The 8,967-nt window shown below is 48.4% G+C and overlaps 1 protein-coding gene across 3 annotated transcripts in view; it reads right to left on the reverse strand.

Moving 5' to 3' along the window:
* Positions 1-8,887, reverse strand: part of KYAT1 (kynurenine aminotransferase 1) — a 37,770-nt gene extending 28,883 nt beyond the window's left edge. The window contains exon 1 of one of the 3 annotated variants that reach the window (XM_055541333.1): positions 8,839-8,887. The gene's annotated coding sequence lies outside the window, so the exon portion shown is untranslated. Of the gene's footprint in view, positions 1-4,938; positions 5,002-8,838 lie in introns of those variants that run through there. The other 2 variants (XM_055541334.1, XM_055541332.1) reach the window with 2 other exon arrangements.
* Between the last annotated feature and the right edge of the window lie 80 nt (positions 8,888-8,967).

Below are 8,967 nucleotides of genomic sequence, written 5' to 3' on the forward strand. Positions count from 1 at the left end.
TTTCATGGCTGCAGTCACCATCTGCAGTGATTTTGGAGCCCCCCAAAATAAAGTCTGACACTGTTTCCACTGTTTCCCCATCTATTTCCCATGAAGTGATGGGACCGGATGCCATGATCTTCGTTTTCTGAATGTTGAGCTTTAAGCCAACTTTTTCACTCTCCACTTTCACCTGCATCAAGAGGCTTTTCAGTTCCTCTTCACTTTCTGCCATAAGGGTGGTGTCATCTGCATACCTGAGGTTATTGATATTTCTCCCGGCAATCTTGATTCCAGCTTGTGCTTCTTCCAGTCCAGCGTTTCTCATGATGTACTCTGCATATAAGTTAAATAAACAGGGTGACAATATACAGCCTTGACGTACTCCTTTTCCCATTTGGAACCAGTCTGTTGTTCCATGTCCAGTTCTAACTGTTGCTTCCTGACCTGCATACAGGTTTCTCAAGACACAGGTCAGGTGGTCTGGTATTCCCATCTCTGTCAGAATTTCCCACAGTTGATTGTGATCTACACAGTCAAAGGCTTTGGCATAGTCAATAAAGCAGAAATAGATGTTTTTCTGAAACTCTCTTGCTTTTTCGGTGATCCAGCGGATGTTGGCAATTTGATCTCTGGTTCCTCTGCCTTTTCTAAAACCAGCTTGCACATCAGGAAGTTCACAGTTCACATATTGCTGAAGCCTGGCTTGGAGAATTTTGAGCATTACTTTACTAGCGTGTGAGATGAGTGCAATTGTGTGTTAGTTGAGCATTCTTTGGCATTGCCTTTCTTTGGGATTGGAATGAAAACTGACCTTTTCCAGTCCTGTGGCCACTGCTGAGTTTTCCAAATTTGCTGGCATATTGAGTGCAGCACTTTCACAGCATCATCTTTCAGGATTTGAAATAGCTCCACTGGAATTCCATCACCTCCACTAGCTTTGTTCGTAGTGATGCTTTCTAAGGCCCCTTTGACTTCACATAAACGTTCAGTCTTATCACTCCGTATTTCTGTGCTGCGCTTTCATGTGAGCTGCCCAAGTCCCTCTTTTGGGTAGCTACTTCCTATTCTTTTGCTCACACATTTTTGTAAAATGTCACATGGGTTTATCACTAGGAGACAGGAGGCAACACAAACCACATGCTTTGCTGTCTGTGTAGGAACTGAATAACACGCATGGTGACCAATCCTAAAGGAAATCACTCCTGAATATTCACTGCAAGGACTGATGCTGAAGCTGAAACTCCAATACTTTGGCCACCTGATGCGAAGAACTGACTCATTGGAAAAGACCCTGAGGCTGGGAAAGATTGACGGCGGGAGGAGAAGGGGACGACAGAGGATGAGATGGTTGGATGGCATCAGCGACTCGATGGACATGAGTTTGAGTACACTTTGGGAGCTGGTGATGGACAGGGAGGCCTGGCTGTGCTGCAGTCCATGGGGTCGTAAAGAGTCGTACCCGACTGAAGGGCTGAACCGAACTGAACTGACCAATCAACAACAGGCTTTGAAAGAAGTGATGTGATTGGTCACTCACCGTTGTGCATCTGTCATTTCCGCAGTGATTTGTGGATGGAAGAAGTAGTAGCAAAGTTCCTATTTGGTGCAATTATTCATAGGTAACATAATATGGCACATGAAATTTGAACTGTGTTATTGAGGACTTCCCTGGTGGCTCAGACGGTAAACAGTCTGCCTGCAGTGCGGGAGACCTCGGTTTGATCCCTAGGTCCTGAAGATCCCCTGGAGAAGGAAATGGCAACCCACTCTGGTGTTCTTGCCTGGAAAGCCAGGAAGGCTACAGTCCATGGGGTCGCAAAGAGTTGGACACGACTGAGCGACTAATACTTTCATTGAGGGACTGGTGTTATTTAACTGTACTGGAAAGCAAGGACTGCCTCATTATGTACTGTATTGGCTTGTGTGTAAATTATTAACAGTGATTATTTCCCTGGGATTGATTGGGGAGGGTCTTATAAACTTCCCTGTGTATGTGTGCAGGCAGGCGTCCTCAGTCCACCTGTTTGTGACTCCATGGACTGTAGCCCGTCAGGATCCTTTGTCCATGGAATTTTCCGGGTAGAATACTGAAGTGGATAGCCGTTTCCAACTGCATGGGATCTTCCTGACCCAGGGATTGAACCTGTGTCTCCTGCATTGGCAGGCAGATTTCTTTACCATGGCACTGCTAAGTCACTTCAGTCATGTCCGACTCTGTGCGACCCCATAGACGGCAGCCCACCAGGCTCCCCCGTCCCTGGGATTCTCCAGGCAAGAACACCGGAGTGGGTTGCCATTTCCTTCTCCAATGCAGGAAAGTGAAAAGTGAAAGTGAAGTCGCTCAGTCGTGTCTGACTCTTCCCGACCCCATGGACTGCAGCCTACCAGGCTCCTCCGTTCATGGGATTTTCCAGGCAAGAGTACTGGAGTGGGGTGCCATTGCCTTCTCCTTACCATGGCACTACCTGGGAAAAAAACTGTGTTTTTTTGTTTGTTTGTTTTTTTTTGGAGGCGGTGTTTTTGTTTAATTAATTAATTTATTTGTTTATTTTTGAGGCAGTGAAATTCTGGAATCACACCTTGGACTGAAGCCATTTACTAGCTGTGTGACTTCTGGCAAATTACTAAACCTTTCTGAGTATCATTTCTGAAATGAAAATAATGATAGCTCCTGGTCCATGGGTGGTAGTGAGAAGTCAATGAGTTAACACATGAAAACCACTTAGTCTGGTGCCAGGCAAGGAGTCAGTGTTTCAAAAATGTATCATTGTTATTATTAAAATTTAGTCTGAGAAGTGCTGCAGTGCAGGCAGCTCTAGGGAGGCCAACCCTGCCTGGAGAAGGGAGTTTAAATGCACCAGGTGACCTTCAGAGCACCTTTCTGGGCAGCTTCCAAGGCATCTAAGATCTCAGACTTCCTGGCTGCCAGGCAAGGGGCTGGTGCCCAGCAGTCAGTGCCTCCCCCAATATACGCCTCCATCAGTCTAAGCAGCTATTGGCCACCTTCTCGGCCAGAAGTCACCAGGACTTGTGAACAGCGGGTGGATGACCCCTCGGGACAGGCCTCAGTGACCAATCCTCTGGCTGCTGATGTCAGCTACACCTCCTGCTGGATGCAGCCTGGAGGGAGACCGGATAAAGTCCAAAGCCTCCTAACTTGGCCTCTGGAGCAGGCCTAAGTCCAGACTCTGCAGCTTCTGTATTCTCTCCACTCCCAAATACATAAATCCTTTGCTTCTGAATAGATGTTGCCCACCTTTGCTCAAGCTATATCCTGTCTGACGGGCCTTTTAATCTGACCCCCTAGCAGGGCTGAACCCCAGCTCTGAAGTCTCCTGGGTCAGTCTGGGCCCTCCCTAGAACTCAGGTCACCTATGCTGTGACTGACTCCTGTGCTCAATGCTCATCCTCACAACAGCCTTCAGAAAGGCGTCATTGTCCCTGTTTTGCTCAACAGGAGAATGAACAAAGCTCAGTGAGCTGAGACAGCCTGAGCTGGGTGGGATTCAACCCCTGGTTTACCTGTTCCCAAAGTCAAAATCTGTCCCCCCCAAAAATCCTTTTGGGAGGTAGATGCTGCTGCCTCTATCACCTCCCCTGCATCTAGGAGACCATCAGCCCCTGGGGACACGAGCCATGCCTTATCCAGCTTCCACCCTGCATGGCAGCTTGCAAGGACAGGCAAGGTGGCTTTGGCTTTACAGCCTGGCTGTACGTCACCTACGGCAATTGTGTGTAGTAAGGATGTCAGGTTTTAGTGTTTCTCAATAGTGGCACACTTGGTGTTTGGGCTGAGTCAGTTCTTTACCAGGAAGATCTCCATCTTCCCACGGTGGCTAGACGGATGTTTACCATCCTTGGCCTAAATATGTCAGAAGATCCCCCTCCTCCCCTCCCCTGTCCAGTTACTGAGAAAACACAAACCATGGCACCTCTGGAGGAGAGGCCTGCGTACCATGCCCAGGCAAGACCAGCCTGTTATACCAACTACCACAGAAGATGAAAGCTTGGATTTAGAACTTGAACTTGGATAAAATGGTCCCGGCTCCACTCTGAACGAGCTATAGGACCTTAGTCCTACCACAACCAGACTCAGCTTCCTCATCTGTGCAAGGGGGACAATAATAAATATTAATGCAATCACCCTCAGAAAGCATTTAACACAGGTTCCTGGTCCACTTAGCCTGTCAATGACAATAAACTGTTAACATTTAAACCTCTAAGACTTTCCGTAAAAATTAGTTAACCAAGTAGGACAATAAAATCTCTTGCAGATAATGAATTATTTATCTTCTTGTTTGTCTTGGACGTACAGAGTCCCTTCAAGACAACTGTCTGATGAAAACTTGTTGAGTCAATGGTTCTGCCCCAAGGGAGGTTACATCTGTCTGGGGAGTTCTAAGTACACTGACTCAGACACAGTTCCCCCTTAGCTTTGGGTTTCCCTGGTTGTGCCAGTGGTAAATAATCTGCCTGCCAACGTAGGAGACATAAGAGATGCAGGATTGATTCCTGGGTTGGGAAGATCCCCAGGAGGAAGGCATAGCAACCCACTCTAGTATTTTTGCCTAGAGAATCCCATGGACAGAGGAGCCTGGTGGGCTACAGTCCATAGGGCTGCAAAGAGTTGGACATGACTGAAGCGACTTAGCACGCACGCTCGCCCCTTGGCTTTGGAATTGGCAAAAGAGACAGAAATGGTTTCGGAGACTGTAGGCTCCCAGGCCAGAGGGGCTGGTGGGTGGGGAGCCTGAGTGAGTTACACAGTAGGAAGGCCACTCCTTTTCCCTCCTGGCACAGGATCCAGATCCAAAAATTGAAATCTCACTCTTTGGGGCAGTTTTACACATGGAGGAGAAAACAATATATGTGTATATATTTAGTGCTGGCAGAAAGACTAAAGAGTCGTATCAGTGGTACAGACGGAGAAACTGTCAGAGTGGGGAAATGACTTACCCAAAGTGAAAGTCCTGGGAAAGCACAGAAGGACCTCAGCTATGAATCCAAAGCTTGTATCTCTGTACAAGAATGAGGAAGTGAGATGAGTGTTCGGAAAATATTTCAGGGAGCGGGCAGAGCCATCTGAGAGTGGGAAGTGGCCCCACATCTATTAGGGCAGGAGTAAAGGTGATTCATCTCTTGCTGAAGCTGGAGTGACTTTGGCTTGCTGGCTACAGAAGGCTGGGAGCGGGGTGTGCCCAGCGAAATGTCCCAGCACGTGGGAGACCTGACAACCCAGGTGAGCACAAATGGCCAGGAAGACAGGAGGAACATTTCTGTGCTGACAGCTTTGTTCACATGGGCAGAATTTCTACGTCAGCAAGTTGGCTGCCACCCCGGGGACCGAATGAATCGGGGGGATGGGCATCAGTATGAAGGACTTTCTCATTGCTGTGCTTAATTGCTCAGTCATGTCCGACTTTTTGCGATACCATGGACTGTAGCCCACCAGGCTCCTCTATCTATGGGGATTCTCCAGACAAGAATACTGGAGTGGGTTGCCATGCCCTCCTCCAGATCTCACTGCTAACCTTCCTGTATTCCTTTGTTGCCCCAATCTGGATTATGACATTAGGGAGTCCTCCGCTTTGGAGATGTGGAAGGTTAAGTGCGGCGTGGAGAGTGGGATGCCATGTTGGAGGCACTCACGTTGCCATGAGGAGGCACTGTCTAGGAGGAAAAAGCCGATTCAGGCAGAAACCAGACAGATCATTTCTAACCTGCACTGTCTCTGATCATGTCAATTATTTTCAGGTATGAATGTGTCTCTGCTCCAGGCCCCAGCTTCATCATTTCTCCTCCTAGATACCTTATGCATCTTTCTCTCTCTCTCTTTTTTTGGCTATGCTGGGTCTGGGATGCAAGGCATGGGTTTTTTTTTCTCTAGTAGCGGAACATGGGCTTAGTTGCCCTTAGGTATATGGGATCTTAGTTCTCTGGCCAGGGATGCAACTCGTGTCCTTTGCATTAGAAAGTGGATTCCTAACCACTGTACCACCAGGGAAGTCGCTTATGCATCTTTCAGTCAGGTTAAATGTCACCTCCTTTGAGAAGCCTTCTGTGACTCCCCTGGGGCTGAACCAGATGCCACCTTCTCTGTGCTCCCAAGGCCTGAGCTTGCCCACCCACCACAGCAGTCATCATAGATGCCAACAGCTGGGTTGTCTGTTGCCCTCACCAGACTCTAAGGACAGGAACTGTGTCTGTCCTGTTCTCCATCAGCTCCTCAGCCTCTGGCAGCTCAACTAACTGACCTGAGGTGTCTCAAAGAATTAGTGCTGATGGTCCCAGGAGGCTGAGGAGAGACTGAGGAGCTCAACAACCTTTGTAGAAGTCGGGAAGTGAGGACCCCCTTTGGGCAACTTTTTTTTTTTTAAGTATACTTGATTTACAACGCTGCAATGGGCAACTTTCTTAACTTCTCTGTATTTCACTTACTAATCTGTAAAATGTATTTCACTTACTAATCTATGTGTAAGGCATAAAGTAGGACATGAGGGAGCACTCAGTGTCAGTGATCATAGTTCTGCAGGAGTGGACATGGAGGCTCAGGGAGGTATGTGCTAGGTCCAGACTCTAGGCTAGAAAAGGCAAGCCTTGGACTCTGGTCTGGGTTCTGGCCTCCAATCTGTGCCTCTCTTCATTCTACACTGCTGGTTGTTGCCTGTCTGTTTCACTTCCTCAGTCAATAGACAGCCAATAAACAGCTACTGGATGCCTGCTGGGTGCCAGGTCCCAAGCTGAGAGCTGTAGGGCTGACAACAAAAGATGCTTTTCAGGAGGCAGTGGGATGAGCAAGAATGGTATTAGTGTAAAATGCTCCCGGGCTCAAATTCCAGCTTTTCCACGTCCTGGCTATAAGATATTACTACGGTCCCTGATCTCTGAGCCTGTTTTTTCCTTTAATAATGGGGAAATACAAGACTTCCCAGCAGGAGAGCTGCAACCTGGCACTGGGCAGCACTGGATATAAATGGAAGCCAGTTATTATTAATATCCTCATCATCCCATTTTATTTTTAACCAACCTGTGCGCATGGTAGTTAATTCTTCCTCCTTGTCCGGGCACCCAGGACCTGGTTCTCTGTCCCAGGCCACCACAGTTAATTACTCGTGCATCTCACTAGCCGGCTGATACACACACCAGAGGAACCAGAGATCAAATTGCCAACGTCCGTTGGATCATGGAAGATGCAAAAGAGTTTCAGAAAAGCATCTACTTCTGCTTTATTGACTATGCCAAAGCCTTTGACTGTGTGGATCACAACAAACTGTGGAAAATTCTTAAAGAGATGGGAATACCAGACCACCTGACCTGCATACAACTGGATGTGGAACAACAGACTGGTTCCAAATCAGGAAAGGAATATGTCAAGGTTGTGTATTGTCACCCTGCTTATTTAACTTATATGCAGAGCACATCATGAGAAACACTGGACTGGATGAAGCACAAGCTGGAATCAAGATTGCCGGGAGAAATATCAATAACCTCAGATATGCCGATGACACCACACTTATGGCAGAAAGCAAAGAACTAAAAAGCCTCTTGATGAAAGGGAAAGAAGAGAGTGAAAAAGTTGGCTTAAAACTCAACATTCAGAAAACAGATCATGGCATCTGGTCCCATCACTTCATGGCAAATAGATAGGGAAACAGTAGAAACAGTGACTGACTTTATTTTTGGGGCTCCAAAATCACTGCAGATGGTGACTGCAGCCAATATTAAAAGACGCTTGCTCCTTGGAAAAAAGTTATGACCAACCTAGACAGCATATGAAAAGCAAAGGTCCATCTAGTCAAAGCTATGGTTTTTCCAGTAGTCATGTATGGATGTGAGAGTTGGACTATAAAGAAAACTGAGCACCGAAGAATTGATGCTTTTGAACTGTGGTGTTGGAGAAGACTCTTGCGAGTCCCTTGGACAGCAAGGAGATCCAACCAGTCCATCCTAAAGGAAATCAGTCCTGAATATTCATTGGAAGGACTGATGCTGAAGCTGAAACTCCAATTCTTTGGCCACCTCATGCGAAGAACTGACTCATTGGAAAAGACCCTGATGCTGGGAAAGATTGAAGGCGGGAGGAGTAGGGGACGACAGAAGACGAGATGGTTGGACGGCATCACCGACTCAATGGACATGATTTGGAGTAAGCTCCGGGAGTTGGTGATGGACAGGGAAGCCTGGAGTGCTGCAGTCCATGGGGTCGCAAAGAGTCGGACACGACTGAGCGACTGAACTGAACTGAATGAACACACACCGGCAGACACCCACGCCCCCACTCACGTTCTTTCACACAAATGGTAGCAGCGATCAACGCTGTTCTTTTCGTCCCTTCCCTTTTCCATCTATGGTATCTTGGAAGCGGTCCCCTATTAGTGCATGGTGAACATTTTTCTTTTTTAGCGGTGGCACAGTATTCCATTGTACGGATTCTCTTTTAACGCGGTTGCCGTTACTATTATCAATCTGGGATCTCCGAGGACTTGGGATACTTAGAGCTGTCGAGTTGGAGTCCAGCACCCGGTTCCAGCCCCGGCTCCGCCCAGAATTCACCCAGTCTCCCTGGGCTCCCTCTTCCCCACCCGTACGGTACGATCGCGCGAGTCGGGGTGGGGCGGGGGATGGGGATGCAGAGAGGACCAGCCTGGCGGATCCCAGTGTCCGAGTGCGGATCGGCGAGAAGCACGCGCAACAGCTAGGGACTGAAGTCAACCTTTCCGGCGTAGCCACTCCGCTATACCAGCAGCACCAAAAGCAGCGAGTAGTCTGGCACAATCAAGCTCGGAACGGGCTGTCAGGCCCTCCCGCCTCGGCACCTGATCTCGGGGCAACAACGCTCCGGCACCGGCTACTCACCCCCGCCTCCGCCGCTTCACCCTTCGTCCCCAACCCCGAAGGTTACAGCTGTCCCTGTCCCTTTAAGGGGGCGGAGCCCGGGCTCCGCTACTTCCGCCCCAAAGCAACATGGCGCCAACCGGGAGCAGA

The sequence above is a fragment of the Bubalus kerabau genome, chromosome 11, assembly GCF_029407905.1.
Source record: "Bubalus kerabau isolate K-KA32 ecotype Philippines breed swamp buffalo chromosome 11, PCC_UOA_SB_1v2, whole genome shotgun sequence".
NCBI lineage: Eukaryota > Metazoa > Chordata > Mammalia > Artiodactyla > Bovidae > Bubalus > Bubalus kerabau.